The following is a 6,432-nucleotide window of genomic DNA, read 5'->3' on the forward strand; positions in this document are numbered from 1 at the left end:
CCCCCGGACCCCCTTTTCCCTGCCCTCCCCCGGGCCCCCTTTTCCCTGCCCTCCCCCGGGCCCCCTTTTCCCTGCCCTCTCCCCTTGGGTAACTGAGCTCTGCCAGGGCTGCGCCGCCCGCCCCGCCTCCGCGGGTAGCGCTGTCCGCGGTGCTGATCGCCAGTCTCCTGACCGCCTTTCGGACCAGCGGGATCTCGGGGCGCCCAGTTTCTCCTCCAGGCCTCCCGCCTCCCTTTCTCCAGGCACCTCTCACAAATCACGGGTGGGAGGCGGCTTGGTTTCCCCTGCGCGGGGAGCCGCCCCCTGCTTTCGCAGGGCTTTGCAGCACTGGTGGCAGTCGCTGCGCTCGGGCACTGAGAAGCAATTGATTCGTCTCCTGCCAGCAGTCTGGAGTTGCCTACGTGGACGGCAGAGAGGGAGAGAGAGAGAGAAGGAGACAGAGAGAGAGAGAGAGGCTTGCAGAGCGAAACCCTCATCCCTGCGAAGTGCGGTCTGAGGAAATCAAGCTTTTGCCTTGTCCACTGGCTGGTCTGAGTTTTTCTCCTCTTCTGGCAGCGGTATTTATTGTCATCTTGGTCCTGCCTGATTTAGGGGTAGTTGGTGTGTGTGTGTGCGCGCGTCTGTGTATGCACTGTCGTTTGATTTTATTTTGGGAAGAGTAGGAGAGTCAAATGAACAATTTTCTTCCAGGCACCTCCGCGGAGCTTTCAAACCAAGTCATCGGCAGTTAGCATCTTCCCACCCAGCAGGGAAGGCGGGAGTTGGCAGGAATTTGGCTCCCCCATTCCCCCTGTGATCCTCCAGTGTTGTGGTAAGTGATATTCTTTTGAATTGCGCAAACGGGCTAGGGTCATTGGGATCCCAGCTGCAATGAGGTGTGCATGGGAGAGCCGGTGGGCGGGGGTAGGTTGGAGGGGAGGGGTGCTGAGCAATGACCACATTTATTTGCCCACATTCTGCAGTGTTTGACTGTCTAGCCGGCACCCCAAAGGCAAATGAGATTTTGGCTCCATGCCCAAGGAGGGGTAAAACATACTTATGTTTAGGCGCGATCAGAACTGTGGCTTCTGCCCAACCTGCTCCTCCTGGCTGCAGAAGCTGCTGAAAGCAACCGGCAGGACTCAGTGACTTAACCCTTTGTGGGGTGCACCAGCCTGGACAGTCGTGGGTGCTCTGTTCTCGAGGCTGGGCACCTTCGCCGGAGGCCGGAAGGTTAGCCCTGGCCTGGGGGCCTCAGGTACAGCAGGTGAGGCTTGCGTAGTACAGAGCTGGAATTGCACCATCTTCCAGGAAGAGCTGAGTAATTTAGCCGTGGTAGCCTACTGTGATGAGATACCCAGGAGCCATGAAGGGATCATGACTTGCTGAGAATGAGTGCTCCGGGAGGCCAGAGAGAAGCAGCCAGCAGTCGCTGAGCAGGAGGTGTTTGACTTTCACAGGTGGTATAACCTGTAAATGATTGGAGGGAGTGCATCCTGGCACCCACCCCGGACACCCCAACCTTGAGCCTGTCTCAGCAGAGGGAGATAGGGGGGCAGGGTTGGATCAGATTCTGGGGAGAGGCTCCAAGCTCCAGCTTCAGATCTGTTCCGGGGCAGACTTGTACCTCTGCACTGGCTCCTTTAGCTGAATCGTGCTGGGGGAGGCAGCACCAACCTGTTAGTGAGGGGGAAGCAGAGGTCCCTTGTAACTGAATCCTAAAACTCACATTTAATTTTAAAATGTCTTTGCTGCTGATCTGTGGCCCAACAAGAGGGGATTTCTTTTTGCCGCCTACCTTGACGACATCTACCTTGCTGGAAATGAATATCCTTATTTTTAGCAGGGGCCACTTCAGGCTTCTGCACCCCCAAGGATTTCCTCTTTAGGTTCTTATTCTCGGAGGTGGGAGGAATAAAACATCAGCCTCAGAGACTGGCAAGCCTGAAATGTAAGCAGGGCCCACTCAGTCATCTCCAGCCTGGGAGCCGGGGGGATGCTGAAGTCTGGGGCCATGTGCCTGCTCACAGCACTTGCGAGGCCAGGGCAGGGCTGTTCCCTCGTTGCTGCCCCGACTGGGTCCTCACAACCTCAGGCTTCCCTCCTGCATGACCTTGGGCAGAAAGGCGTCTTAGTTTGCTCCCTGGGCAGTCTCAAGCGTGAATGACGAAAGTGGGGAAATTTAGTTCAACTAAGCACACACAGATCTGGTGCTAAGTGATGTTTAAGATACAGAACTTTGGCACTAACTATTCAGACTGGGCTGCGCTGGGTGGCTGGGTGTCGTGGAGGGATCTTAGCTGGTCCCCTGTTGGGCAGCGTTAACCCTTGAATAGCTTGATGATGGGGAGGCTCCTGGGCACACTGGGGCATGATCAAGGGAGCCGGGGGCCTCAGTGCGGCCTCCCCCTCCATACAGGGTACTGCTGGACGCTGAACCCTGCCCATCAGGCAGCGCATGTCCACTGTAGGTGCTTTTTAGACATCGCCTTGCTGCCTTCCAGCTTACTTCCTTGGGAGTGGCTAAAATCCAAGAGACTGCCCTCCCTCCTCCCCCATCACATCTGAAATGGTGCATTGTGCTGCGCTAGGCAGAGGGAAGCAGAAGCTTCTGGAAAGAGTCTTGGACTTGGATCAGGAGACCTGGGTTCCAACTCCAGCTCTGCCTCCTTTTTCTGGGCCTCAGTTTCCCCATCTGTGCAACGAAGCAGTTGGTTTGGGTGACCCCAAGACCCCTGCCAGCTCTGAGGTTCTGTGACTATGTGATCGTGTGTCTGTACCCCAAAATAAGGTACACAGATTTGTACTGATTTGGAAAATGTATCCTGTGTTTAAGAAGCCCTTCTGGGGGAGAATTAGGATGGGGTGGGTCTCTTGTGGGGACTTTGCTAAGTTCTTAGAGCCCTTCACCACCTGGAGAGGGGTCTAGTGTATTCAGATGCGTAGATGCACGAATTCTGCAGCACTCAAAGATCGGACAGACTTCTCCCAGGGGTACAGCAAGAACCCCTTTGAGAATTTCCCTGCTGATAATGTGCCTCCAAACATACCACATCAGGGGCTCATGGGCTCTCCCTAGTGCCCTCTTAGCACCTCAGATTCAGAGCCTCTGACCTAGTCTAACCCTTGGGAAGCTCAGAGAGTGAAAGCAACTCGCCCAAGACCACACAGCAGGTCACGGCACACGAATGTACGAGTCCGTCTTCGCGAAGAGCAAGGTGTCGCCCACACTCCTGGCCGCCGCAGCCCTCACTCCCCCCACCCAGTTTGGGCGCCTGGGGGCCTGGGGGCGGGGGAGGACATTCAGCAGGTGCTTCTCCGGCCCGTACTGGTGATCGCGAAGCAGAGCCATGGCGACACACATGGGCATTTCTTTTCTTGCTGGAGGGAAGGAGGCAGAGGCCAGAGATCGTGCGATTCCAGAGGGTGGCGGCACGCCAGGCCCCCCAGCTTGCTCTGCTGTCCCCCCTTTCATACTGTTCCTGCCTGTTCAAGGCTGCTCTCTCATTCCCGTTTCTCTCCCCCTCTCTCCAACCCTCCTTCCTCCCTCATAGAATTTGTGACTTTCTAATAAAAACCACCACGGCATATGGACCTGTCTTCTCCTCTTTATCCCCTCTGAGTGGGGGGCTGGTCGTAAATGCCGATAAATCAGGAGTTGATGTGAAGGCGATGAGCAGCAGTGTGGGTTATTTCTGTTAAGCATGGTGGCTGTAACCTGGGATAAAAATAAACCTGGGACCCAGTAGTGGTGGGCTGGCGGCGATGAGCTTAAATTATTCAGCTGCCACCCAGGATGGGGATTGTTGATGTGCTGGGGTAGTGAAGGAGAAACTGCACAAGTAGCCCTCTCTCCTTTCCTCATCTTCACCACCTATTTGAACTCCTGGAGCCTTCAGTGTGGGCCTCTGAGTGACCTCGAGTTGGAATCTGACTCCGGAGCTTTTGAGCTGTGTGACTTCAAGTAAGATGCTTGACCTCTCTGAGCCTTAATTCTCTCAGTCAGGTATATTAAGACAGCGTGCTGACTGAGAGTTTGGGCACTGGAAAAAGAGCTCTTGATCCTGTTCCAGCATTTTGTGGTTGTGGCATATTCCTCTCTGGGGCTCAGCTTCCTTCCCTGCAAAGTGGGGATGATAGGGAATTGTGGGAATTTTAAGAGTCAATGTTTGCACAGTGCTTAGTGCTGGACCTGGCAAAAAGTAGGCGCCGAACAGACGTTAGCAGTGGAATGACGTTATTGATGGCAACGCGAAATCACCCCTGAATAAGCCTGGGGTGAGATGGGGGACAGCCGTGCAGGTTTGGGGTCCAGGAGAGAGACGATGTGGCTCAGAGACAGGAGACTTCAGTTCTACTTACTCTCTCGCAGCTGCTGGGGTCCCCTGGGCCTCAGTTTCTTTATCCATGAGATGGGCACAAAGACGGCCTTTCCTTAAAGCTTGTGAGCCCCGAGGAAACAGGGAAGTTGTGGCCCTAAGGAACGGGGCCCAGGAGGAGAAACCCTATCTATTCTGAGTCTTTTCTTCCTCCAAATTCTTGGGAGGCTTTTGCTGATTCATCCCAACTTAACTAGCTCTGAGCCATGAATTTTTTTCTAGAAGACCTGCTCTCTCCCTCTCTTCTCTGCTCCAGTGCTCTGCATGGGGACCCCAAATTGCACCCTGAGATCTTAAATGGACTATGGGTATTTCACCTCATTTGGGGACCAGAGTTAGCACACTGACTTGCGTGAATGAGTGAGTGGCTGAGTGAGACCCCAGCTGATTGACTGGTGCACAGATTGACTTGGGGGTCCTGCTCCGGCCTGCGGCCCGGCCCGGGAGGTCTGCATGCAGAAGGTGCTGCGTTAGTGTTTCTTGATTGTGATGAGGCGCAGTGAGCAGTTGGGAAGGGCTTGGCATTCGCCTCTGATCTGCTCCAGGCAGAGGACAGGCCTGTCTCCTGCCAGAGCACTCGCTGCCGTTTACTGGTGCGACACACACTGCGTGAGCACTTAACAGTTTGCCTGGCGTCATGGCGGCTTCGGGAAAGACGCTGGCTGGCAAAGACACAATGCTGTTTGGGACACAGGTGAAGTAGGTGCAAAGCGATAACGTAAAATGTGGTCTTTTGGGGAGTGAGCCAGGAAGGCTTTCTTGATCACCCTAGAACACTCAGTGCTTGGATATCTGAAATCCCATTGTTAAAGTTTCTCTCTTTGACTTGAGGCTTTGCTCTTGGGTCTAGAGCAGGTGCTTCGGGGGAGATAAGGCATCGTTACTCATTTCCACGTTAATGAGCGGGAGCTGTAAAATCTTTTTTTTCCAAATGTGAAGCTCTTGTCTGGAGTGGGAAGTAGAGTTTGCACAGACTAAGCTTGCAGGTATAAGAGGAGGAGGAAAATCAAGGCTCACGTAGATGGATTCTCGTTCCCAGAGAACGAGAAGAAAATCACGAGAAAAAGCTCATGGCGCTCAGGAGAATCGGATCAGCCTGAGCCGCGCGGTGCTCAGAGTCCTCTCCGCCCCCCACCCCTCCCAGTCTTTCGGCCTCACCCGGGACTTGCTAGAAAGGCAGGTTCTCCATCAGAAGCTGAGCCATGGGGCTGGACTTCACTGGCCTCCACTGTTCTCCATAAAGGAGTTTTTTGAAATGCAAAATGCGTGTATTGGTGTCAGCGGCAAGAATTCTAGGCTTGGGGGGGTTTTGCCAGTGTTTCCCTCTCGCCCGTCCCCCCGCAGTCTGGCCAGGAGCAGCCAGCACCTCGCTGGCTGTCTCAGCACTGACTGCCCACTGCAAGTCGCTCAGTTTCCCCGGGCCCGGCTGGGCCTGCAGTGCTGCTGCCTCCCCTGCTGACCTGCCAGTTGGGTCTTTCTCGGGCAGCTCGCGGCTGCTCTCTTGGCTCAGTGACGGGCGGGGGTCAGTGCTCAGCCTGGTGGCCCTGGTCCTCGGCCCGCCTGCCCCCCTTTGGGCCACATGCGGTGTCACCGCGGCTTCCTCGCAGTCACTGTCTTGCTGTCATCAGTTGTAATGGCGTGATGCTTGCCTTCATCTCCTTGCAATGGCGCTGCGTCAGCCTGCTGTAGCGACCCAGCTAGTGAGCAGCTAGATACCGCACCCCAGGAAGCAAGGGCGGGGCTGCCCATGCTCCACCATGAATCAACCCGGGGAACTCATTAGCTGCTTGGTTTGGGAAGGGTTTGTTTGGACAGCCGCGAGGGAAAAAAAGACACCTCAGCTCGCAATCTGATCTTGCGGCTTTCAGCTGCCTCTTTCTTCCCTCTCTGCTCCTTTCCTTCCCCCTTCGCCCTCTTTCGTGCACGACACAGTGACAGGCAGTGACTTGTGAATGGAAGCAGCTTCCGGGAGGGAGAGGACAGATTATGTAAGCAGGTGTCGGTGCCCGCGGGACGAGAGGCGGCGGCGGAGAGGCCATCTCGGAGTTCCTGGGGCGCCTGCCCTGCCCCTGCC

General features: G+C 55.4%; 1 protein-coding gene across 1 annotated transcript in view; it reads left to right on the forward strand.

Annotated features, from left to right (window-relative positions):
• The first annotated feature begins 169 nt into the window (after nt 1-169).
• Nucleotides 170-6,432, forward strand: part of RPH3A (rabphilin 3A) — a 77,261-nt gene continuing 70,998 nt past the window's right edge. Inside the window, exons 1-2 of the mRNA XM_012730890.1 lie at nt 170-557; nt 691-811. The gene's annotated coding sequence lies outside the window, so the exon portion shown is untranslated. The remainder of the gene's footprint in view (nt 558-690; nt 812-6,432) is intronic.

The sequence above is a fragment of the Condylura cristata genome, unplaced genomic scaffold (assembly GCF_000260355.1).
Source record: "Condylura cristata isolate star-nosed mole 26May11 unplaced genomic scaffold, ConCri1.0 scaffold00029, whole genome shotgun sequence".
Lineage (NCBI taxonomy): Eukaryota > Metazoa > Chordata > Mammalia > Eulipotyphla > Talpidae > Condylura > Condylura cristata.